Raw genomic sequence first — 25,736 nt, 5'->3', positions numbered from 1 at the left:
AGAAAGAAAGAAAGAGAGACAGAGAGAGAGAGACAGAGAGAAAGAAAGAAAGAAAGAGAGACAGAGAGAGACAGAGAGACAGATAGAAAGAAAGAAAGAGAGAGAGAGAAAGAGAGAAAGAAAGAAAGAGAGACAGAGAGAAAGAGAGAGAGAGAGAAAGAGAGAAAGAAAGAAAGAAAGAGAGACAGAGAGAGACAGAAAGAGAGACAGAGAGAAAGAAAGAAAGAAAGAGAGACAGAGAGAAAGAAAGAAAGAAAGAGAGACAGAGAGAGAGAGACAAAGAGAGACAGAGAGAAAGAGAGAGAGACAGAGAGAAAGAAAGAAAGAGAGAGAGAAAGAAATAGAGAAAGACAGACAGAAAGAAAGAAAGAGCGAAAGAAAGAAAAGGAAAAAGGAAAGGAAGAAAAAAAAAAGGAGGAAGAGAAAGGAAGAAAAAAAATGAAAAAGGAAAAGGGTGAGAGTGAAAAAGAAAGAGCGAAAGTGGAAAAGGGGGTGAAAAACAGAGTGAAAAAAAGAAAAAAGAGTTGGAGTGGAAAAGAAAGGACATTCGGGAGGGGCGGTGCTGCCTAAGGTGCTTCCGCGCCCAGGAGCGAAGGAGCCGTTTGATCCCCTGGCGGGAGCGCAGCTCCCGGTGGCGAAGAACGGAGCGGTGGCTGTCAGTCCGAGACTACAACTCCCGGCAGGCCCTGCGGCCGTAAAGCGCGGCGTCTGACGCAACGGCCGACGCGCCATATGAATGGCTGGCGGGCCGAGGCGGCCGCGCGCCGGGGGAGCGGGCAGCTCCCGGCGCCTGTGCCACGCGGGACGGAGCCGCGGCAGCGACGCTGGAGGGGCGAAGCCTCCGTCCGGCCGCCCGCACGGAGCCGAGCGGCGCGGAAGGGGCGTCCGCCCGGTGCCTCGGCCTCGCTCAGCGGTCCCGGTGGCGGGGGATGAGCTCGGGCGGGGCGCGCTGCCGCCCGCCGATGGCGGAGCGCCAGGCGGTGCTTTGCTGCCGCGGGCCGGGAGCTGCAGGAGCCGCCCCGGGCGAGCGGCGCCGGGCGCTGCCGCGGTCACTGTGCGGCGGCTGCCCTCGGGCTGGCGGAGGCGCGGGAGCCGCCGAGCTGCAGCCGTCTCCCTCGGGCCGCTGCCGCTGCTGCGGGCGGGGGCGGACGAGCGGCTGCGGAGGCGGCTCCGCGGCGGGCTCAGCCTTGCGAGCAGAGAGCGCTCGACATCGCTGGCATGACACGGCTGCTGAGTGCCTCAGTGCTCGTGGCTCTTCCTTCCACGCAAACGGATGGAGCGGCATCGCTGAGCAGTAAAACACAGCGATGGCCCGGAGAATGGCGAGCGCAAGGAGCGCCGGGCAGGATCCTTCTGATGGCACAGGTGCGATCGGCAAACTCAGCCCCTTGTGGCCCTACCCTCCCGACCCCCAGGGGAAATGCTCTCCAGCCTCGAGCTGCTGAGAGACAAAACGTGTGATTTGACACTAGGGTCCGGAAAAGGTTTCCGTTTAGATTAGCAAATGCCTCCATTGTTCTCGGTTACATCCTAGGATCGGTTTTAGGCAGTGACTTTCTACCGCTTGTCGGATTTTCTTGTGCAATGGTAAGAAAATAGGCAGGTCTGATACTGGTTTCGCTTTTTTTCTACTTCATGTTCCATGAGCTGCTTTTATCCAAGCAATTGGTTTAAAGTTCTACTGTAGGCGTTTCTGGTTCACTTTTTTTTTTTTTTTTTTTTTCCTCTAAATCGGCAGTAAATATAGCTGAGTAAAATTACCTTGGTTTTCTTCCTTCTTAAATGTTTTTATTGATAATCCTATTTGAATATGCAGAACACGTGGGTATGTCCTGTAATATATCCTAGCTTTTCTTGTTTACAGGGTACTCAGAAAATATTTTTCCCTTCGAGTCCCACTGAAACATTCTCCGTGCAATGTCCGTTAAGGTCTGTGTTTGCAAATAAGCCACCATCAGCTGAGACATTTGCCTGTGTACCTTTTCCTGTCATTCAGAGCTTGCGTTCTGTGGTTTTTATGATAAACCTATCAAACTTGCGAAACCGTTTTGCAAGTCTTAACCGTTGAAGGCAGCAAGAAGTGGTTTTAAAGGCTGTTCTTGAGCAGACAAAGGGAAAAAGTGTGAATTTGCTGCTGAACTTGTCCTTTTTCATTTGACTTGCCTTGAATTATTTAGGAAGAGAGAGCACTAGAAAAAAGAGAGAAATAGAATTGGTTCTTGAGCCCTCCTAAAATGCTCCCCGTGATTCCGTGTGGAGCCAAAGTGAAGGGTGATGGAACAGAGCCCCTGTGCTTTAGAAGGAAATCAATTTCAACCTGATCTCCACCCTGAGTCTCCCTAATTTCTGTTTTTAAAATGCAAACTCAGTTTAGGAAGTGTTGGGAGTTAGTATTTTGGGGAAGAAATGGCAGTTGCACAAACCGTTCCATTTCCCAGAGGCTCTGGGAAGGATTCATTTTGTAAGCGCTGTAACTGCCATCGGTTGGGGGTTCGGGGTTGGAATGTGCACTTGCCCTCCTATAAAGCACTCGTTCATTTGCATTTCAGTGCCAGGAGTCTGGAGAAACTGGAGAAGAGCCCAAGAGACATTTTTCATCCTGAGATACAAAAGGTAGGAAGTGACTTTTTTTGGTTTGGTTCTTTTTCTTTATGATTTCCTGGAAATAGAAGTAATTAAGTATAGATCCTACTGGTTTGTTTCTTCCAGTAGCTAATAAGAATAATAATAATAAGAATCTAATACTACTTAAACTGTCTCTTTATCCATTGAGCTGGCCATTTCAAATCCAAACTTCTAAACACCAATAAAACCATCATCCTTGTAGAATCTTTAATAGGAGGGGGCTAAAGATGCTGTTTTTGTTGACAGGATGTATTGGTTCTTGAAGGGCAAGAGGTGAGTACAAGCCTAACTACTTCTTGCTCACAGACCCGTCCGGTGAATACGGCTTTGTATTTGGATGGGCTTTTGATGACTTCTAAATCAATTGCTCGTTACAGTAAAAAGAAGTCCTGTTTTTTTGAACCTGACAGCAAAAATAACTTGAAGCACCAACTAAATAATAATAGATCACCCATCTCAGTTAATGATTTTATGCTATACTATCAAAGTTTAAAGGTAAATTATTGTGTAGTAGGAGATGGTATAAAATGTATGTTCTAATGCGTAGGATGTAGGCAAAGATTAGAGGAAACAAATTTTTATGTCTTCTGTTTGACTGTTCACCAAATAATATTTGGTTTTATTTTCCAGGGATTGGTGAATTTTAAATTTGGAGTCCTCTATGCTAAGGATGGTCAGCTTACAGGTGATGAAATGTTCAGTCATGGTGAGGTTTTCACCTTCTCCTTAATTGTTTTGCTCATCTGAAAAAAAAAAAAAAAAAAAGGTATGTTTATTATTTGTTACCCCGTTCTGTCCGTTTCCTCAGTATTTGCTGGAGCTCTGCTTACCCAAGCTTTGGGTAAAACAAGCTTTGGGTTCCTTCTGTCCCACTGGGTGTTGCCCAGTTTGGTTGCATCTGGTGAAATTCAGCCTGAGCCCTTACAGAACCAGCTCAAACCAGGTGAGAGCCATTCGCAGCTCTCTCAGGACACCCGGAGGAGGATGGGTGACGTTTCTGAGCATCTGGCAAGTGCACTTCTATCAAAACTCGGCCTGTGACATTGCTGGGGAAAACCCTTCTGTATCCTGAAGGGTTCCTCAAAGTCTGTTGAGGATCCAGTTAGCAGTTGCTCACCTGGATGGTTCCAGCTCCTCAAGCTAACACTGGTACTCTTGCCCTGTAGTTTAGATCTATTGTAGTTTTGTTATTTTGCAAGATTTTACGTCTTTGGACAGTAACGTGCATTTCACTCTTTGGAACCTCTCGGATCGTGCTTTGGTGCAGCACCACCTAATGGGACACTTGGCTGCTGTGCTGAAGGGCTTGGTTACTGGAATTGTAAATCCCGGAGAGTTTGTAAGTCTTCTGTCCCCAGGGAGGTGTCACGCTTTGTTCACCGTTGCTCTGTTTGTCGGGTGCTGCTTCTCGTCGGAGGTATTAACTTCAAACTGCCCTGTTCTTTTTTTAACTTTTTTTCCTGGTTCTCTCCGTAGGGCAGGGAAGGACTCTCGTATCCCGGTCGTCAGACTCAGCGCTGCCCGAGAAGATACAGAGACTGTAAAAATCATAAGGAGCAGCTAGGACTGCAGAGGAAACAAACTGGAGAGAACAAAAGGTGATATTGTTCTCCTTCCCCTGGATTAGAAACATCCACTGCGCTTTGATGCCAGTGGCTGCCAGGGGCTCGTTAGGTCTCTTGAGGCAGGTGTAGGTGTTCACTTGTAGGTTCTATTTTTTGGCAAAGGACCACGAGAGAAGTTTATTTATAGATCCAAATAAACATTCATCTTATCTGAACATAACCTGTCATCCCCTTTCTGACATTAAGGACTCCTGTATAAATACTTGGGGGGGTTTTCTTTGTCATTTCTGAATGGTTCCATTTTGCCGGCTACTTGAACAAATCTGAGGTGGTTTAATTGCATACTGCTTCCTTGAAATTCTGTTGGTCTCTGCTTGGAACCCTTCTTGTACTGCTTAATGAAAGACTTCTGATGGTGTTTTCTTGCCTGTTTGTGGTTAAGGTCATGCTCTGATGCATTTACAGAAGCCATGGCAGGAGAGAGTCAGCTGCTGGAGAAGAGGAGACAGTATTATCCCTGTGCAGCACAGAACTGTGCTACTGCTGTGTCATCAGCTGTGTCTGCACTGAAAGTAGCCACCTTCACTTGTAGGTAGCTCCTTGGTGCTTTAGGACACGCTGAGGGATTTATTCCTTTTGGGATCCACGATGAGAATTCCCAAGAGAGGTAGTAGTAATAAGGTCTGAGATTGGAAAAAAGCCTGTGTCCTTGGAATGTTGTTGTTGTCGTCAAAAGTTAATTTTTCCTTCTTTCTTAGCCGGTAGTCAGCTTTTTGCTTTATTTTTTGTGGTATCAGTATTTGATTGTTTAAAAAATTGCTTCAGAAGAACTGCAGTGGCTGGCCACCAGGACCTTGTTCCGATTTGCCTATTTGCTTGTAGCTAAAATGTTTCCATATTGTTTATCATTCTATTGAAGAAACTGCTGCCCAGGCAACTAAGAACTGAACATCTATCTGTCTAGGACACGGGGAGAGGATTTAGGTCATGTCTTTGTTTCCAGAAAAAAGTTCCAGTGTAGTTTCTAACTAGAGGAAAAGGGGGGGGGTGAAGACTCGGGGCTCTGATGCCACTGGGGGCACCCCGAGGTGCCCAGGAGAGGGAGCCCCACTGCGGTGCAGGAGCAGGTATGTTATCACATACTAGAGAGCAAATTATAAATAGAAATATGAAAATTATAAATATAAAAATATTTTTTAGATCGTTAAAGAAAGCGGTTTTTTTAACTTGTCAATAGGCAGGGTTTTGATGATAAAAATGATAAATACAAAGAATATGAAGGTAGAAATCTAAGTCTAGAAAGATATCATAAGTACATACAGATAAAGTTTAAAACTAGAAGAAAAAATCAGTTGCAGCAGTAGATACGATACATAATATAGATAATACTTTAAATACATGTCTAGAATTTTATAGATATTATAGATAATTATTAATAGATTGCATCAAAAGAAACGATAAATATAAATGTGAGTATAACTATACAAAGTATAAAAATATTTCGATACCGTTTAAAAGAAGGTGTTTTCTTGTATTTATTTGAGATGGGGTTAGAGATGGGGTTTTTCTTTGGATTAATAGAAGTATTCTAGAAATATAAATCTAACTGTAGAGAGATCCAATCGATAGAGGAGGATATTTCTAAAACCACAACCGAACGCCGCCGCCTTCGGGGGAATCGCACGAGCTCGGCCGAAGCAAGGCGAGAGCGGCCGACCCTGACGGCCTCGAGCGAACCGAGGCGAGGCTTCCGAGGCTGCCTGAAGCGAAGCGAGCCGAGCTCAGGCGAAGCGAGCCTGCTGCTCTCGTGCGCGCTGCTTAGCGCCAGTGCGCTCCCAGCCGAATGAGCTCCTGCCCGAGCCCGCGCTCCCGGTCGTGTCCGCGCCGTGGCCGGGCCGCCCGCGGGACGCGGCAGCGGGAGAGCCCCGAGCCGGGCGAGCTGAACGGGAGGCGGCGGCGCTTGCCCGCCCGCCGTCGGGGAGCCGAGGCGAGGCGAGCGGAGCCGAGGCGCGCCGAAGGCACAGAGCGGCTGGGAGTTGGGCCGAAGCGAGGCGAGCTCGGCCGAAGAGGCGAATGCAGGCGCCAAGAGCCGAGTTGAGGCGCCAAGAGCCGACCGGAGCCGAGCGTCTCCGGAGCGAGCCGAGCTCCGCCGAGCGCCGCAGCATCCCGGGCAGGGCGAGGCGCCGGGCCGGGCTCGGGGTGCAGCCGGGGCTCTGGGGGGCTTCCCCGCCTGTCCCTCTCTCTAGCCCTCCTTCCTTCTCCCCGTCTTCGCCTTCTCTCGCTCCCTTTCCCCCATTCCCTCTCCCCCCGCAAAGCCGGCTCCTTCCTGTCCTGTCCCTAGCCCGCTACTCCCTTCTGTTCCCCCTGTCTCCTTCCTGTGCCCAGCCTCCGTGTACCCTCGTCCCGGGCTTTCCCTTCCCGTGCCGCTTTCCTGCACAGCCCGAGCTCCCTCGCCGCCCTTTGTCATGCCCTGCTCTCGCTCCTCTCTTCCCGTGCCCCCTTTCCTTCTTTGCCCCGCAGCCGCGGGGCTCGGGCTGCCGGAGAATAAAGCCCCGAGGGCCGGAGCCCGGCGCCCCTGGGCCCTTGCGGGAGTCCCCGCGCGGGGCCGGAGGCTCTCGGCGGATCGCCCCGTGCCGCTCAAGCAGCGCGGCCGACAGCGCCGGAGCTGCGGCTTTGCCGGCATCGCGCTGAGAGCGGCCCCCGCTCCGTGCCGGGCCGTCCCCGCCGTCTGTGCCGCTCCCTCTCTCGCTGCCCCTGGCCCGTGACAGCGAGGCTGGGCAGGAACCTCAAGCCTTCTGGGGGCTGCCCCCCCTTTCTTGTTGCAGCAGAATCCCTTGCTGGGGCCATGCACGTGTGGGAAGGGCTTGGGGGAAGCGCTGCGCTGCTGTCCGGGGCAGTCGGACTCGTTCTGAGCCTTCTTTGGGGGTCAGGAAAAGGCGGGGTGAAGGCTCGGGGCTCTGATGCCGTTGGGGGCAGCCCAAGGTGCCCGGGAGAGGGAGCCCCACGGCGGTGCAGGAGCAGGTGGGGGGCGGGCGAGGGGCGGGGGTCACGCTGGGTGCCGTCCCCCAGAGGGACCCAAAGCTGCCACCAAATTCACAGGGAGGGGTGAGTGGGTGTAGGATGCTAAAACCTGGCAAGGCATTCGGTTTTCTAGGTATTGCTAAAGAATAGGAATTGGTCTCTAAACTCAGCTGGGGAGAAACCCTCTCTATGCACTCATTTGTTTACAGGAACGTAGAAGGTTCCGACTGGAGATGCGTAGTAGTTCTGAAGATACTGCCGTGAGGTTTTGATCTAGGAGCGGAGCGAGCTGTGCCCTGGAACCCTCAGAACAGCTGCAGGGGCTGAAGGCGATAGAAAGGGCTCTCTGGCACCTTTTGCCTCCGTTCTCTGCCAGCGCCCAAAGCGTGTCGCAGTCCCGGAAGAGGCGCTTGTCATCCCGAGAGCCAAAAGGAAGACGTGTCAAATCCCAGCTCTGCCTTGTGTTTCGTGTGGGTTTTTTACTTCGTATTGATGTCATTCCAGAGAGCAAGGAAAGAAGAAATGGGACCGGCTCCCACTATTACTGTGTGAAGGCTTTCTTGAAAGGCTGCTGTATTTATATTGTCCTTTTCCACTCCAAGCTTGACTTTTGCCCTCGTTTTTCGAGCTCTGCTGCATTGGGTGTCCCAAGGAGGGCGGGGTTCCTCAGCAGGGCTCTTAGGAGGCGGCGCTGATTCTGCTTTTTCTGAAGGCGTCTCAAAGCGTGCTACCAGAATGACAGTTTTGTGCACTGGAAAGCTTTCCCTCAGTGCCATCAGCGCACGTCCGTGTCTGAATTGTGGAAGCAGACGGACTAAGAAAAGCCAGCACCCGGAGCAGATTTCTGTTGGCTCTGTGTCTGTGAGAAGCGGGCTGTGTGCTGGACGGGGAGAGGCGCTGTTGGAGAGTGGCATCAGCGCCAGGTGTGAGCTGTGAGGATGATGGGGGGCTCGGAGCAGCGCCAGGTGTGAGCTGTGAGGATGATGAGGGGCCGGCTCCTGCCGGGGGGGCGAGGCTGTTTTAGGGGGAGGCTTCGCCTCAGCTGCCTTTTGCATGGAGCTGCTGAGTAGAGGGGTTCGTGGGGGGGCTCCCGGGGCTGTCTCATGGAAGGACTGCGAGAGCTTCTGGCAGCGTCTGGGCGAACACCTGGATACGCGCTTGGATCCGCGGAGCATCGCTTCAAGGAGGTGCCGAGGGACGAATCTTTGTGCCGGGAAGCAGCAGCCGAACGGGTGAGCGCGTGTGGATTTGGAGCGGGGACTTTGGTCCTTTCCCTTTTCAATTGGATCTTGGCAGTCCCCCCTCCCCGCTTCCCCAGGAACAAAAAGGGAGCTTGTGAAGACAAAAGAAATGAAGGAGAGGCAATACTCTCCTAATATTGTCTGTGTTTGAACTGGGGGGAATCCGCTTTCGCTTGCGGTTCCAAGGATGTCGGTTGAAGGAAAAGCTGCCTTTTCCCGGCTGTTAGGGGTATCCCAGGGGTGACAGGGAATCCCTGCGTTCCATTTGAACGGGAATGGGCAAAGTATTGTTGTCATCGGATGGCTTTGATTTGAAGGTAGCCAGCCCATTTTCATCATCCTAAGGTTTAAATGGAGGGGACAGCGCTGGTGTCCCTCCTTTGCAAGGGTTTGAATGGAGGTCAAAATCCCCCTTTGCACATGGCTTGCAGGATTTCATTGGAGGAAAGCCCCTTCTTTTCTGCGCTCCTAGGGGATGAATTTGAAGGGGAGAAGCCATTTCTTTGCCCTTGTTGAAGCGAGGTGAGCGCCGCCCGCGGCGTCAGTTTCGGGGTTGAGTTGCGGGAAGCCGCAGCTCTGGCGGCGTTTGCAGGGCTGCAGTCGGGCTGTGCCGCTGCATTTGAGGGCGCTTCTTGTGGCCGCGGCCCGGGCCGGAGCGTTGCCGCTCGGGAGCGCTGCCGGCCCGGGCCGGGCGGGTGCCGAGGCGCACGGGGGAATTTGGCGCGGCAGCGGCGGAGCCGCTTTGCCGGTGCGAGGCGCCGTGCGGAGCCGAGGGCAGCTGGCGCCGGGCCGGCCAAGGGCGGCAGAGGCGGCGCGGGCGCTGCTGCGCCGGCCCGGCCGGTGCCGGCCGCTCTGTCCGCTCCGGGCGCGGGGCTCGGGCGCCGCCGGGGCCCCCCGGGCAGGGGGAGCGGGCGGGGGTGGGGGGGCTCTCCGGGGCGGCGCCGCCCCTGCGCGCCGGAGCAGCCGCCGGAGGAGCCGCTTTGCCGCCGGGAGCCGCGCTCCGTCCGGGGCCGGCAGCGCGGGGTTGGGCTGCCGCAAGTTCTTGGGTGTCGTGGTTCGGAGGTGGCTTTGTAGGGATCCATCGCACGGGTTTGTTCTGGTCGCAGCGGGTATGCGCTAAGGGCTATGGCGTTCTTCCTGACCGGTACGGTTCTCGGTTCTTCGGGTGGTGACGATAAAGGTTTGGTTTGAATCGAGTTCTGTAGTCGGATATTTTTTTTGCCGGGCTATTCTGTTTTTAAAGGCGTGCAATGGTTTCTACGGGTCGTTGCGTGAAGCAGCGGCTCGGATTTTAACTCTGTCGCCGTGGCTTTTATTAGCGTGGGCGTGTAGCGTTTGTTTCGGTGGGTTCGAGGTGGCGTCGTGTCGTTAATAGCAGCGGGGTTTTTAAAATCTCTCTAATTGCGTTTGTGTTTCTCGTCTTCCAGGGCTTTTATTTCTTTGGTTTGTTTGATTGTAGTGTATGTTTTATTGTTACGGATCATTTGGGAGATCTTGTGAATGGTTACGTTTCTCTTTCGGCTTTGTGTTTATTTCTGGGTGGTATTTTTATTTTGATCGAATGAGGCTCTATGCGTTTATTCTTCAGTTGGGAATAATTTTTTTGACGTAAATTGAAGTTGCTTTGGTTTGGGTGACTTTTGTTTTACAAATTATTTTCTTTTTTTTTTTTTTCTTTTTTCTTTTTTTTTCGTTTCTTGTTGTCCTTTGACGTATTTGGTGGTTATTGATCAGTTTTATTTTTGGGAACGTGGGTGTTTATATGGTGGGTCTTTTTAAGTAGTTTTTTTATTTGGGTAGGTATTTTCTTATATTTTACTGGCTGAGGTTTTTTTTTTTTTTTTTTCTATTTCGTTCATTAGTTCGCTTTCTAAAGTTCTTTTGACAGAGTATTGCTTATTCTTTGAGTTAGTGTAGATGGAGATTTTTGGTTAGTTTTTAAACTAACGTTCAGGGTCAGTGGCACTGATTGGAGTTGAGTGAGTTGGTTTGGGTTCTTTTAGAGGTTTTTGTGATTTGCTGCGTGGGTTTCTCCAGGGTTTTCTTTTCGTTTGGTTCCATTTTTCTGATGTGATGAGAACTGTTAGTGGAAAGAGTGTTGTGTGTTTTTTTCGCTGGCAGTTGTTTGGCTGGTGGAGGTATCTTGATGGTTTTGGAAGACATTGGTGGGAATTCGATGCTGTTTGTTTTGTCATTGCATTTAGGAATTGGATTTTAAATGTAAAATTCTAAGGATAGCTATCTTTAAACAAGACAAGTAGGTGTGTAGAAATGGGAATAAACTTTTATTTTGATCTATTCGATCTCTATTTAAAATTTAACAGTTAACATAAGTCATGGTGTATTCCAATAAGATATTGTAGTTTTTAATAGAGTATTGTGTATGTTGATAGATATATCAATAGAGATGATAAATATAAACACAACTCAAACGAAATTTTAAATGTAGAAATGTGTTTCGAATCTTTGCAGATATATATATAAAATTATTAAAGGATTGTAAATATAAAGTGACATAAATCCATACAACACGTAATACAAGTGATACTGTATGTATCTTATGATGATATATTATAGCAAGTAGCTATAAAATAGCTCTAAATATAGTCCATCACTATGATATAATATCTAAAACATTATAGGTATGGTAAATATAAATACAACAATATTATTAAAAGTAGTTTAAAAGAAAGGATGGTTTTGTTTTTTGTTTGGCAAAAGCAGGGGTTTTATTATAAAAACTACAAATACAAATAATAGAAAGGTAGAAATCTAATTGTAAAAATATCTCATGAATACATCAAGATGGATATAAAAATTGAAAATATTAGAAAAAAGAAGTTGTAGCAGTAGATATGGTACATAATAAAAATAATAATTTATCTATATGATGTGAATGATATATATGTGATATGTAATTATGAATAGAATGCATCAGTATAAACGGTGACTATAAAAGTGAATATAATTATGCAAGCTCTAACTATAACACTATTTCAATATAGTTTAAAAGAAGGGTTTTTTGGTATTTGTTTGGTTAGAGATGGGATTATTTTTGGAATAATAAAAGTATGATGGAAATGTAAATCGAAGTATAGAAATTTACAATCAATATATACTGATATGGATAAAACCACAAAATATGAATAAATACAGATAATAGGAATAGACATAATAGATTGTATAAATGACGTAACACATCACTGTCCGGTATAAATATGTGTGTGAATAGAACTAGGAAAACTAGAACTATAAAATTTATTTAAAGAAGGTTTGAAAGAAAGGGGGCTTATTTGGTTCTTGTTGGGTAAGAGGCAGGTTTTTGGCATTTATTTTTAGAGGAGTTTTTGGGGGGGATGGCCCCTGTTCTTTTTTGCCGCCTTGGCCGCCCGCAGCCCCGCGGCGCGCGGCGCCCCCGGCTGGGGTGGGTGGCAGTGCTGCCGCCTTGTGGGCAGAGCGCGGTACTGCAGCCCGCCGCCGCCAGGCAGCCCTCTTGGGCGTGGCGCGTGGCGGAGTTTGTTTGACCGTCTCAAAATGGCGGCCAAAAGGGCGGGCAACCGGAGGCCCGCGGTGTGTGTATCAGGACTGCCTGCACGGAACGCCGGCGCGGTCCCGGCGGGATATTCTCTTGCGTTTCAGGTGTACTCGGCACGGGCTGTAGGGTCAGCGGCGCTGCGGGCGGGCGTATTTTGGCGGGTTTCTGACCGGCATCTGAGTAACCGCCTCTCTCGGCTGGGGGGGGAAGGGGGGGAGACCTTTCTCGGCCGCCATCATGGGAGCGGCGCGTCGCCAATGTCGAGGAGTTTGTTTGACCTTCTCAAAATGGCGGCCAAAAGCGCGGGAAAATCGCGGACCCGGGAGTCTGCCGCCCTGTGGCCAGAGCGCGGTACTGCAGCCCCCCGAGCCAGCGCCCTGCCCCTCGCCGCTGGCTGCCGGGGGCGGGGCAAGGACGCGGCTGCCGAGCGAGGCAAGGGCGAGGGGCGGGAGCGAGGGGCGGGGCGGGAGCGAGGGGCGGGCGGGGCGGGCTCGGTAAATGGCCGGGAGGGGTGAAAGACGTTCAGGAGTGCAAAAGGGACACGATGGCTGAGAAGAATGGCCGGGGGGGGGGGCGGCCCGGCGGGGCCGCTTTCGGCGAGCGGCGGAGGCGCGGTCGCAGCGCTCCGCGGGCCGGGGGCAGCGAGCGGGGGCGGGCGAACGCCGTCGGAACGGGGCTGCACCCCCCCCCCGAGCCCGCGCACGCGCCTCTCCAGGCGGCGGAAGCGACGGCGGGCCGGAAAATCCCGGCGGGGCGGCGGCGATGCCCGCCCTTTCTGCCGCCAGCTTTGCAAGGTAAGACCGCCCGCCCCGTCCCGCCCCGTCCCGTCCCGCCGCCCTCCGGTGTCTGTAAACTTCTCTCTGGCTTCGCAGGTCCGTGCTGGAGAGTGGGAGAAAGGTCCCTGCTGCTTGCCGTGTCCTCGGTGGGCAGAGAGCTCTGACCTTGCCTTGGATGGGCTGCTGAGGATTGGATCCATGGGGATGTGCTTGGATGCATTTAGTGACCTTTACAGATTTCTTTCCCTGCTTTTTTCAGTTCACAGAATCATGGAAGAATTCAGGTTGCAAGGGGCTCTAAAGATCACCTCATTCCAAGGCTGCTGCCGCCGTGGGCAGGGATGTGCTTCCATCGAGCAGCTTGCTCAGAGCCTCATCGCAGAGCACCGAGGGGCCTTGAACACTTGCAGCGATGGGGCAGCCCCAGGACCTCTGAGCAACCTGTGCCCTGTGCCAGCCAGGTGCCAGAGGAGGAAGGAAGCCCTTCCCACCTGGAGCAGAGGCTGCGTAGCCTTGTGTCACCGAGCGTGTGAGACAGAAAGGCCCTTCCTTTCTGGAGGGGTAACAACACTCAAAGCTCTTTCTCGGGACAAGCAGAGCAATGGAAGGCCAAAGGAGCCTTCAGTTCTTCCAGCAGCTTTGGGAACAACTTGAAGGAGGAAAAGCAGAGCCAATCTCTGAGAAGGGACGTGCGAGCTCTGGCAAGGACGGCTGCTCCCCCTGGCCTTGGTGTGGGACCTCCTGAGCTGCCATTCCTGTGGTGGGAGTGTTTCTCCTCTCCTCCAGCCAAGCCAGAGACCGCCTAGGGAAGGAGCAGGTAAGGTTGAAGCACTGAGATCTCCCAGGTAAGAAGTGACACGGCAAGAGGAAATGGCCTCAACTTGCAGCAGGGAGGGCTTAGATTGGATTGGAGGGAAAATTTCTTCACTGAAAGGGTGGTCAGGCATAGGAGCAGGCTGCCCAGGGAAGTCCCCATGCCTGGAGACATGTCAAGGATGTCAAGATGTGGTGTTTAGAGACCTGATTTGGGGGGCAGCAGCTGGGCTGGATGTCCTTAGAAGGCTTTTCCAACCGCAAGGATCCTATGGTTCTGGAAAGCCTTGACCCCTCTGGCTCTAGCACAGCACCTGGATGCTGACAAAATGAGGCTGGTCATAGAGCCTGGAGGTCCCTGTGCCACAGGGAGAGGACAAGCCGGTGTCACCTGCAGGGAGGGTCTTGTCCCCAGAGAGCCGTCAGTGACTGCGTCCCTGCCCGGGGCTCTGGGTGCACCCTTGGGGGGGGGACTCACCTGCCCTCCTTGCTGCTCTCATCCTTATCCCATATGGATTTAGCAGCAATCTTCTGTCTTTTCTTTCAAACTGTCCTTGGGAGAGTTCCAAGAGAGGGTCATTAGTTATTTCAAAGCCTACATCTTTTACCTATTGGCACTGAAGAGAAAAGACACAAACCTGCTTTGCATCCTTCTGCCTGGAAGTCCTTGTGACACGGGGAAGGGAGGAAGGGGCTGGCCGGGGTCAGCCTCTGCTGAGCCTCAGCTCTTGCTGCTCCTGCTCACAGGGTAAAGCCAAAAGCTGTCGTGATCAAAAACGCAGGCCACCCTTCTGACCTGAGTCACAGGGGCCGTTTCTTCTGAATGACTCAAGATGGGAAATCATTCTTGGAGCTTCAGAAGAAAAAAACCCCAAAACCGTAGGTACATTTGTAAGAGTGTGTATGTACGTCCATTTCCTTGCAGGCAGCAGGGTGAGAAAGGGTGTTTATTTGAGGGCCCCCCCACACAGGGCTTTTCAGAAGCACAGCAGAGGCATTCCCATGTCTTCCTCACACAAGGTCCACTGCACTCACAGGAATGCCATTGAACTTTGCTTTTCTCTAACCCAGGTGTCACTCATAATAATGCCCACAGCCTTGGAATCAGGATGAAGGTGGAGCCTGAAGGAGCCAGGCACACTCAGGAGAGGGCCAGTAGCTGACTTGCTGGGATTTGGCCCACATAACTCTGAACTCATACTTTGGTTTTGGTTTTCTTTATTGTAGCTGACCGAGAGGCTAACAGGCGATCACGGGGCCCTCCGAGGCAGACTCATTTCAGGTGCAACGTGGATTCACATCACTGATCATCCAAAAGATAAGTCTGGGTCACGGCCTGGAGAAGGGAGAGCAGCGGGTTGGGAGTTCCTGGGACAGATTGAAAAATTAGCAGAGGGAAAAGCAATCTTGTCCTAGGGGCCTCTTAGGACAGCTAAGGGGAGAGACTCCACATTTGATGGCAGCGTGCAGGCGGGCAGGGCAGAGCAGTTCCGGTCCGTGTCGTGTTGTCAGGTGTACCGTGTTACCTACTGTGTCTTTGGGGTCCCTTTTGCCTTTTCCCCTCGAGGCCCTCACCACAAGCATAATGTGTCGTGTTTAACGTCCCCCCGTTGGTCACGTTCTGTGTCACGGGTGTCTGCACATGTTTGTGCCGGAGCTGCTCTTCCCTGCCGCAGAGGCTGCTGCAACAGGACAAGGCTCAGGGACACGCAGTTTGTGGGGTGTGGCCGGACTCTAGATGATATTCCTAGATAGACAGAAGATGTTTGGAGCTGTGAAGATATCCTGCAGCCCTTTGACGTTTGTCCTCGCTTTCTTTCAGATGCAGAAGGATAAAATCCAGGGCAAAATCCATCCACCCATCCCGAGTGAGGAGGTTCCCCCGAGCAGGTCAGTCACCGTTTGTCTCTGCAGGGAGAGTGTCAAGTGTGACTCTGTTACAGCTCTGTTCTTTTTCTTTTTAGGAAGTAAAGCTGGACATCAGCAGGCAAGGTGAGATGGGCAAGGTGAGCATTGAGTAGCGTACAGGAGCAGTTGTTATTGCTCCAGTCTCACTTTGCGGTGCAGCTCTAAGCATCCGTTCCTGTTTCTGCGCTTCAGGCAATCCACTCGGAGTAGGCCAAGCCCCAGTCACCAACCGGCCGACGCGCTGGGTTTGCCGCTCTCCCGAGCCCTGGGGAAGAATCCCGGGACTCGGCGATGAAGCCTCTGCCTTTTCTGTTTAAAGGTGTCACCAGGGCAGCCTTCAGCAATGGCCGAGGAGTTGCGGTGAGTCAGGGAGGTAGGGAGGAGGAGCGAGGCTCCGCTCAGGTTTCAGCAGCGCCACATCCCCTCGTCTCCTCTTAGCCCAGGCGTGCCCCACGACGATGGCGTCAGCCTCCGAGTGCGGCTGAAGCGTGCGGCCCCAGGAGCCGGGCATTCTTGGGAAAAGAGTGAGTGGCAGAATTGTTGGGTTTTGGCCAATGTGCTGCTGAGGTTATGCATTGATATTTTGTTTTCTTTATTGGAGCAGACGAAGAAACAACAGGAAGTTGTTGAACAACAGTGCCAGCAGGACCTTCCCAGATGTCGAGGCAGCCTTCCTTTGCACCTGACACAGACCGGCATCCCCAGATGTCTGAGAGATAAGTAGAGGGCTACGACCCACAGAGGGGATGAAAGCAGGGTGCTGGTTTGGGAAATACTGGGATGGGTTTTTGAGTCCACTTTGGAGGTGGGGGGTGTCCATGAAGTGGCCCCTTAGGCCCCATAAAAGCAAAGTCTCACTTTTGATCCCAGTGCTGAGGTGCGCAGGGCAGAGCGGTCCCAGTGTGTATCATGTCCCTTGTCTATTGTGCCTTGTGTGTTGTTTGGGTATCTCATGTCTCTTACCTTAGCCTTTTCAGGGTCCTGTCAGAAACCTTGGCATTGTTCTTATCCTCTGTGATCTCTGCATTTCTTGGCCCGGCATCCATGCCCTACAACCTTTGCCTGGGGAGCTCAGACATGTATCAGAATTGCATCTCTCTTTGGAAGCATCCAGTCAGATGTCTTTTCAGGTCTTGTTCTGAGCTGTACGGACAGCTATGCCCTGCCAGGATCCATTATGGCAGATTAGAGCTTGAAACAATGTGAGGACAGGTAGAGGCTTCTGACTGTAGGATTCTCGGGCATCCATCTCTTCTGTTTATGGAATAAATCATTCAGGTAGCATCTTGTTCCTTCAGTGTTTTCTGAGCCACGTCAGCTTGCCATCAGTCTCACCTCGGTCGTCTCATTTGGCATGCTCTCGGTGCTCGCAGTTATCCCTTTTGCCAAGAGATTTCTGTCTGTGTTGTGTCTCCATTGTTTGTGGTGTCCTGTCTGTCCCGTGTCACGGGTGTCAGCACACACATTTGTGCTGGAGCTGCTCTGCCCTCCTGCGTAGCCTGGTGCAGTAGGAGAAGTCCCTGGGAGTTTGTAATGTGGGGTGTAGTTGGACTCTAGATGGGATTTGTAGATGGACACAAGATGTCTGGAGCTCCTAAGTTGTCTCTGTTTCTCTGCGAGCCTCTCAGGGACCCTGGGCCAGTCCCGAGTCGGCAGACACCGGGGTTGGGAGCCCCGACACGGCCGAGAGCGGGGAGACACTGTCTGTGCCCCGAGGGTGCTGAGGGCACCTGGGCTGGGGGGAGACAGTCTCTGTGTGTGCCCCGAGGGTGCTGAGGGCACCTGGGCTGGGGGGAGACACTCTCTGTGCCCCGAGGGTGCTGAGGGCACCTGGGCTGGGCCCCTGTGCAGCACAAGAGACACCAGAGACATTGGTAGATGATAAAGGGCTGACTCTTAGCAGGGGTTAATCCAAGGTTTTATTAGGATCCCAAAGGAGCTCCTGCACCTCAGGGGCCTCCTGCCAAGCCCCAGGGAGATGTGCCAAGGTCACGTTTAAAGGGAGGTGGAAACTGAAAGTAGATAACATTTTACCAACCATTAAGTGACCCTAAGGGATGGATGCTGGGGGACAGACATACAGGACAGCGTATGGGGCAAGGCTCGGGGGGCTGACCCCTGGCCTCTGGCTGATCACTGGACGACTTGGACCGAAACTTCTGCATGGAGGGGATGGGAGGCTGAGTGATTGACAGAGAGCCAGGGTGGGGGTTTGGGGATGATCTCATCCTGGGAGAGGGATAACACAGGGAGAAGGAGGGGGGTACAGTTTGGGATAAACGATTTGGGAAAAATATGGGGATACAAAACAAAACTACTTCAAAGTATTACAAAGTATAGAAATGCACTACAACAGCTATGAAATAGATTTTGTGTTTACTCAAGCTTCTAAAGTCAGTCCACGTTAGGAAATGCGTAAGGCAGGAGTAAGAGTAGCCCACTTACTGAAATGCAGTGACTGAGAGAGCAATGACTCTGTCCAGGCTCCTGATTTCCGAGTCCTCCATTAGAGCCTGCTTTCCTTTCACAGTTCTGTCCTCCGTGGTGATGCTGCATTGTTGTGGCAAATAAAGCCTCTGGTATTGCAGAGCTGTGAGCAGCCACTTAGACCAAGAACAAAGCTTTAATCTTCACGTTTTGATAGTCATCCTCTGCAGTGCTGCATTTTGGGAATAGAGAACGGGTTTGTGCTATTTTTAGGTGCATGGAATTACAGTAACATAAATGTCTTCTTTTCAATTTAATGTGCTGTTAGCTAGTGGTTGGTTTGATAGTTCTGTGCTTGCTACAAATCTCTGTGTGTTCGGGGGTGAGCAGTAAGAACATGGAGTTTGGCACAAGCGTGAAGGAAATTAATGTGGGTTTTTTTACTTGATAAAGGAGAAAAAGTGTGTTGATCAATAAGCAGCAAGTCAAATCCAAAACAGAAGAGTGCTCTATGCTATGTAAGTGTTTATTCCAGGTGATGCAGTCACAGACAAACAAATTGAATAGTTATTGGCAATGTAATGTTGAAAATTTTGGGAATATATCCAGTCAATTCCTAAAATATTGCTGCAGTTTAAATGTTGTGAGGGACATGATCAGCAGACTGTTTCTTTTTAATTCTTGTTTGTCTGAAAACCTGTAAGAATCAGGATTTTTCTGTGATATTCTCGGTTCATGCAGAGTTCATTGATTCAAAGGTACATGGCATGCAGAGTCCTGCAAGGCCTGAGAAACAGCTGCATCACACCTGGTGGATGTCCAAGAGTCTGCACAAACAGCAGGGATGAACTTTAGGATGAACTTGCAATTGATGAGCTCTGTTGTTCTGTCAGCTCAAGAGAGCACACACCCCCCTCCTTTCCAAGGATGAACATTTAATATGGCTCACAAAGTGTGCTTGCTTTTAATTTTCTGTGCCATTACCCATTCCAGCATGCTGCTTGTCCAGATCTGTTGGAGGTGAGCAGCTCCCAGCGTGAAAGGCTGATTTCTCAGATTCTCAAACTGCCTGGGGCTCAATGGCAGGACACCCCAAATTCACTTGAGAATGTATCTGAGGTTGTCCAAATGCTTCCTGCACTCGGGCAGGTTTGGTGCTGTGACTGCTTCCCTGGGGAACCCGTTCCTCAGGAGAAGGTAAATGGCTTGCTAGGGTTTTCACAGTCAGCATTGAGCTTTAATGCAGGTTTGATAATGCCCAGTACAGCATAATAGCCACAGGAGCATTATTCTGCATCAGAGCAAAGACATTGCTGGATTTGTGGAGAGATCCAGAATAAAGGGACTTTATTGTCCCAAAGGGAATTCTGAGCGATACCATAATGTAAATAGAACATAGGAATGCTAATAAAGAATGAAGTGAACATTGCTTTCAGTTAATAATCATTGTGAACACAATATTTATACTCCACATATTGTGTTTTCTCATGCAGTGGTCTTTAAACCAGAGAGATAATAGCTGTTGATCTAAGAGTTATTATACTTTAATTAGGAATGATTCTTCTCTAGAGCTTTTACTTGTCTTTGTTCTAAGAGCCAAAGTTGTTGAACTTTTTAGTCAAGACAGAAACCAGTTGTCAAAGTTGAGAAAGAAAAATGGAAAGAGAAAAATAATGCCTTTTACTCTTAGTTCTCTTTTTTTTCTTGCAATATTGGTAGAGAATATTCATGGAAAATACTTAGGCTTTTTATTTATTTTCCTGGAAATAGAAGACAGGTGCCTTGTTTTTTGTTACAGTAAAATAATATACTCTTATGTAGCTATGACACTTCATTTTGTGGCTTGTTACTGTTAAACAGTGCCAGGATTCTGATGGCAGTCATGTAGGCTAAATAGTTATATCTGAAATTTTTTTATTGCTAAATAATTCATGGTCCTTCTCCTTTTTGTTTGCCTCCTTTTAGACTGACTATTTGAGAGTTCTGAGCAGCCGTGTGAAGGCTGCTCCTGTTTTACTCAAAGTGTGGTATTCGCATTCTCTGAACAAAGAGAGATTTAATTCTCTCTCCCAGGACTTTTCCTGGGGAAGGCAGTGAGAAACCTCAGAGAAGAAGAGAAAACAATTCTTATCTCTACTTGCTGCTCCTGTTTGGAACATGTGGAATGTGTCATGGAGATGGTTTGCCAGAAGTGATTTGTGAGCTGGACACCAGCGAGGGTTGTTTGGACTGATTGGCCAATTGGGTCAAAGCTGTGTTGTGACTGTCTGCAGAGAGTCATGTGTTTTTCTTTAGTAGTATTTGGTATCTCTTTAGTGTAGTTTTAATATGGTATTAGTGTAATATAGTACAGCTTAATAAAGCTTAATAAAGGATTTGTTCAGCCTTCTGGAATCATGGAGTCAGAGCACATCATTCCCCGGATGGGGATCGCTCATCTACGACACAAAGCGCGGATTTTTACACCTTGTCGAGCTGGCATCTCTTGCTGACGCCCAATTCTTGCCCTTCTACAGAGGAGCTCAAGGAGAAGCTGCAGCAGTATGTTGATGAGGTGAATGCCCACGAGCCAGGTTTCATCAAGGCTGTCCGGCACAGCAGGCAGGAGGGGCTGATCCGCTCCCGAGTCAGCGGCTGGAGAGCAGCCACAGCGCCGGTCGTTGCTCTCTTCGATGCCCACGTGGAATTCAACGTGGGTTGGTGTGTGCCCCTTCCATTCTCTCACCCAGGGACCTTTGCCAAGCACTGGTGGTAAATTACTGACTGGCATTTAGAGGGTGAGTTAGAATTTTGAGCTTTTTAATGAAAATTCAGACATAATCATGGACACAAGCAGGAAAAATGTGTTTGTGCTGTGTAAGATGATCTAGATACATTTTCATGGTTTGAGTAATCTGCTGGTCTAATTACAAGGTAGTTAAATCATATTAGAAAACTGCACATTAAAAATCTCCTCCAGTAATGTAGCCCTTTGCCCATGAGGGTCAATGTATCTTCTTTTCATTAAAAAAGATTATGTTTCTTTTACATTCTGCAGTGTAAACAAAGAAGCGTTTTTTTGGCCAATCTGCAAAAGTAAACATAACTAAAATAATGTATTTTACCGTGTTCAGTCTGGATTTAATATCTCCCTTGCTCCTTAAGTAAAAGTGAGGTAAAAAGGCAAGAGCTTCTGTCTCTAGGATAGATCTATTATTAACTCTGCTCCTGATGTCCTTGGTAGTGTTGCGAGCCTGAAGTTGTCATTACTGGGTAGCAAGGGTATAAATGCTCTATGATATGCAGATACTCATTTCTTCCATCCACCAGCTCAAATCAAGGTTAACAACAGAGCCTCTTAGAGAATATGTTGCAGTGTATTATTTTGGGGCAGAAAGGGCTCTGAATGGGTAACAGCTTTAGACTTTGCTCCTTCTGAAAAATACAGCATTAGCTGCTATATTGTTTATTTGGTGGTGGACTAAATACTCTTTAAGGGCTCCTTCCAAACCAAACTACTCCATGATTTCCATCAGTGCTATGCTTGCAGTGGTGTAATCTTAACAGTGTATTTCTTTTTTTTTTAGGGCTGAACCAGTGCTCACCAGGATAAAAGAAAACAGAAAAAGAGTAATTTCTCCATCATTCGATAACATTAAGTATGATAATTTTGAAATAGAGGAGTATCCCCTCTCAGCACAAGGCTTTGACTGGGAGCTGTGGTGCAGGTATCTGAACCCTCCTAAGTCCTGGTGGAAACTGGAGAACACAACTGCTCCAATAAGGTAATAAATAACTAAATTACAGTGTCTAAAAGCTCTCCTGGGTGTGACAGGGGGCAAGTGGGCTCAGCTGTGTGATAGGTTTTACTGACTGTAAACTTCAAATACTTAAATGTCCTTGATGCCTACACAGTCATCAAGAAAACTCCTGTTTTCAGTAGATGTTTTTAAAGGAAACTTTTGTTTTCAGTAGATCTTTTTAAACAGGTTTCCTGCCCAAGTGGAATGGTAGGCAGGGCTGCTCTGCAGCACTCTGTTCTCCAAATGTCTTGCCTGCTAATTTAGTGCTTACGGGCCAGAAATGGAATTTTCTTTGCAGTTACATTGCATAAGCAGAGCTGACCTGACAGCTGTGTTCTTTATGGTGTTGTCACATAGGTGCACAGCTGTGCTGTGTCCCAGGAGTTAATGTCTGGTCAGTGACACTGTGAGCAAAGGCTGCATTGGGTCCTTGCTTTGGGACAGTCTGGGTCTGCACTTTGTTCCCATGTCCAGAGTGTTGTCAGACTGGTACAGAACAATCCCTTTGTCTCAGGGAGGGGAGTAGTACCCTCTGAACCCACTGAGCAGCTCTGCTGAGAGTACAGGCCTTGCTTGTAGACACACATTCATTCCAAGGAGGGCACTGGTACCTGTGCTCCAGCTCCCTGCAGAAAGGAAGTGTGAATGCTGTTCTTACCTCCTGAAAGCAGAACCTCAAACAGCACTGGCAGCTGTTTTTCATCCAGCAGCTATCTTGGCAGGCAGGCACTTTTCTCAGGTTCTGTCAGTTTAACACCCTCTGAACTGCACTGACCTATGAACAGAACCTAGAATTGGAAAGCAGGAGATAAAAATTAACAGGTTTGCCAAAGACAAACGTGAAAAGGGGTTAATTTCCACAGCATTAGAAATAGTTATTGCTGTTAATGAACTCTGTTGACACTATAAAAATGTTCCTGTGAAGACAGGTTGAGAGAGTTTGGGTTGTCCAGCCTGGAGAAGAAAAGGCTCCAGGGAGGTTTACAGCACCTTCCAGTACCTAAATGGTGATTCCAAGAAAACTGGTAAGGGACAGAAGTAGGTAGTGATAGGGCAAGAGGGAACAGCTCTAAACTGACAGAAGGCAGGGTTATGTTAGATATTGAGATGAAATTCTCTCTGTGAGTGTGGTGAGGCACTGGAACAGGTTGCCAGGGAGGTTATGGATGTCCATTCATGGAGGTGTTCAAAGCCAGGCTGAATGGGGCTCTGAGCAACCTCATCTGTTTGAAGATGTACCTGCTCATGGCTGGGGTTTGGAATGAGATGATCTTTCAAGTCCTTTCCAGCCCAAGCCATTCTATGATCCTGTGATTAATTATACAGAGTAACCATTATGATTTTTAAAATTAAAAGTAGTGAAACACAAAGTAATGACTTTTCCATCTTACCCCTAAACTCTGTTCCACATGAGGACTGGGCAGTGCATGTACTTTATGAATTTCAGGTTTGTCCCCTAACTCTTTCCCTGGCACATTTTTTAATTCAGTGCAATATGCTGCATGTGTGTGTTGGATAATTAAAACAAGCACACCAACAAACAAAGCCATGTGTCTTGATGGATGGTTTCTATCTGCCTCCATTATTCTTTTAGAATTATAGCAAAGGGAAGCAGGTGCACTGAGAAACACTTAAAAACAACAACAAAGGCAAAAGTACCTATCATAAATGAAGCATAAGTTTTGTATTGATGTTAACTGCTATTTTCTTCATTAATAAATACATCAAAGATGGTCTTTCATTGTTATAAAACGGGTACTATAGCACTTGGAGGCATTAATACATAGATTTCTGTAGAACTGTAGAATTTGTGATTAAGACAGCCTATGATCTGTTTGAAAGCAGATGTGTCCACTAGCTGTAGCTTGAGTGTTCTCCATAAAAGCAGGGTGATTTCTCCTGTACTGCTAATTAATATCTTGTCATTACCAGAGTGCCAGCATAATAATCTGAAAAGACATATTTATTTCTTGCAATTGTGGATTATAAGGTAGGAGAAAAATGAAAAGGCTAAATGACTCTGTATCCTTCTCTACTCATAAGGTGAAATTGTACCCTCTGTGGCTGAACTCTTACCTGACTAAAATTGGCTCTGTGTAGCAAAAATTGGTTGGTTCCCACCATGACATAGGTAGAGTTTACTGATCCAGTAAAGCTATGTGATTTGTTTAGGTTTGGCTCAGGATAATGGACTAATGTTATGCTGGTAAAGGCAGGCTTTGCTTGATTCTGTATTAAAAAAATGTATCTGGATGGTCCTATTCAAGAAATAATCTCTTTCTTTAGGTAAGCTTACAGACACAAGTTTTTAGCTCTAGCTGAACCTGGCTTCTGGCTAAACACACAGAACTGCACATCATTTGCAATTGTCACAGGCAAGAGCCTTGAGGACTTAGCAAGGACAGAGGCTACACTGGCTGGTGCCCCAGAAACAAAACTGGGGCACCTGGATCTCACACTACTAGCACTGAAATCCTTACTGCTCTGGTGAATATTTATGTCCAATAATTTGACTCTAATTTCCTTCAATGGTGCTCATTTCACTTTAGAATTAGGAATGTCAGAAGGCAAGGCTCAATAAAGCTCTTTGAGAAATACTTTCTTAAGAATCTGTTTTGCTGCATCATTTTACGTAGCAATGATAAATACAATCTGTGCCTGAAAAATAAAATTCTTCATAATTTATCTGCTAATTTTGGTTGCTGATGATTTATTCTTCCAGAAGTCCTGCACTGCTTGGATGCTTCATAGTGGACAGAGAATACTTCCAAGAGATTGGATTGCTGGATGAAGGCATGGAAGTATATGGAGGAGAGAATGTGGAGCTTGGAATCAGGGTAAGGAAGGCAAACAATTAGCCCATACTGGTGGCTTACATTTAAAATATAGCTTACTTCTTATTGCAGAGGGGGAAAGCAGTCCAAACCATGGATGATGGCATGGAAAGGAGATCCACAGCTCTGCAGACATGTACATTTATTTGAGGAGAGAGGAGGGAAAAAAGAGCAATAGCTCTCTTCACAGAACTTAATCTGGGACAAGGGTAGATGTGTAGAATTTGGGATTGTTCTTTCAACAGAGTTTTGCAGAGTTGATAGCTAAATTTCCCTGCTTACCTGTGGTCCCAGACTCAGTAAGAACAGTTTCTCACAGGTGTGATGAGAAAAACCTTTCTAGATTACTTGGTTTATTTAAATTAGCAAAATCACTGTGGAGCAAAGTAGAATATAGGGGCATTTATGCTGCCTTCCAGACAGAAGGGAATTAAGGTATTCATAATGTGAATATATTGTGAGTGCATATATTTTCTTTTTCCATTGTACACTCTTCACCTGTTTACTATAATGCAGTATTGTGTGTGATTTGTGTACTTCTTTCTGTATCTCTTCACAGTTTAACACCTTTCTGTTCTCTTTGAGAATCTCTCAGGTTTTTGATAAGGGTGGAATTCCTAGGTAGATAATGGTAGTGAAAAATGGGGTGGTGTGTTATAAAAATAAATTGTGAGCCCTGCTAGGAAAGGTAAGGGAGAGGTAACATTGTGTTTTGAGCCTTTTAGCTGCCAGAATATCAGCATACCGTTGTACAATAGCAAAAAAAGGGGAACTTACTGTAAGAATAGATAATTATCTCCTGAGACAGCAAGATAGAACACAAAATACTCATTTTTATTTCTGGCTTCTTGAAATTCTTTTTCTTCCGCCTGTTAGAGATAAAGAGGTTTTTCAGCCAGAGTGAAGCACAGACCCTCTTTCAGCTTTCTCTCTCCCTCTTTCACTTGTTTAAGGAAAGGGAGAGAGAAATGCAAGGCTGCTTCTTTTAATAACATTGTTCTTCTCACTGTAAGGGCCAGAGAGCTGCCTTCTGCTCCCAAAAACTTATTTTGCAGCTCAGTGTTGCAATGAGTTGAAAATTACCATCACTTTGGTTTTTCTGTTCTTTTTCCAACTGACAAAACATTATTGTTTCCTCATGAGTGCAAGGAGTTGTCTCTGGGTTTGCATCATGAGATGTCTCCTGTCTGGGCTGCAGCACTTAGCCTT

General features: G+C 48.3%; 2 long non-coding RNA genes across 2 annotated transcripts; both read left to right on the top strand.

Moving 5' to 3' along the window:
- Positions 1–2,544: 2,544 nt before the first annotated feature.
- On the top strand, positions 2,545–5,589 carry LOC143696597 (uncharacterized). Its single transcript, XR_013185997.1, has 3 exons — positions 2,545–2,613; positions 3,256–4,223; positions 4,656–5,589. It is a non-coding gene; the product is annotated as an uncharacterized LOC143696597 (long non-coding RNA).
- A 12,149-nt stretch (positions 5,590–17,738) lies between these two features.
- Positions 17,739–24,512, top strand: LOC143696607 (uncharacterized). The gene is made up of 3 exons (XR_013186005.1): positions 17,739–20,611; positions 21,478–21,675; positions 24,416–24,512. It is a non-coding gene; the product is annotated as an uncharacterized LOC143696607 (long non-coding RNA).
- Positions 24,513–25,736: the final 1,224 nt, after the last annotated feature.

The sequence above is a fragment of the Agelaius phoeniceus genome, chromosome W (assembly GCF_051311805.1).
Source record: "Agelaius phoeniceus isolate bAgePho1 chromosome W, bAgePho1.hap1, whole genome shotgun sequence".
In the NCBI taxonomy this organism is placed as follows: Eukaryota; Metazoa; Chordata; class Aves; order Passeriformes; family Icteridae; genus Agelaius; species Agelaius phoeniceus.
The sequence above is the reverse complement of the archived record's forward strand: the minus strand, read 5'-3'. Positions and strand labels throughout refer to the sequence as shown.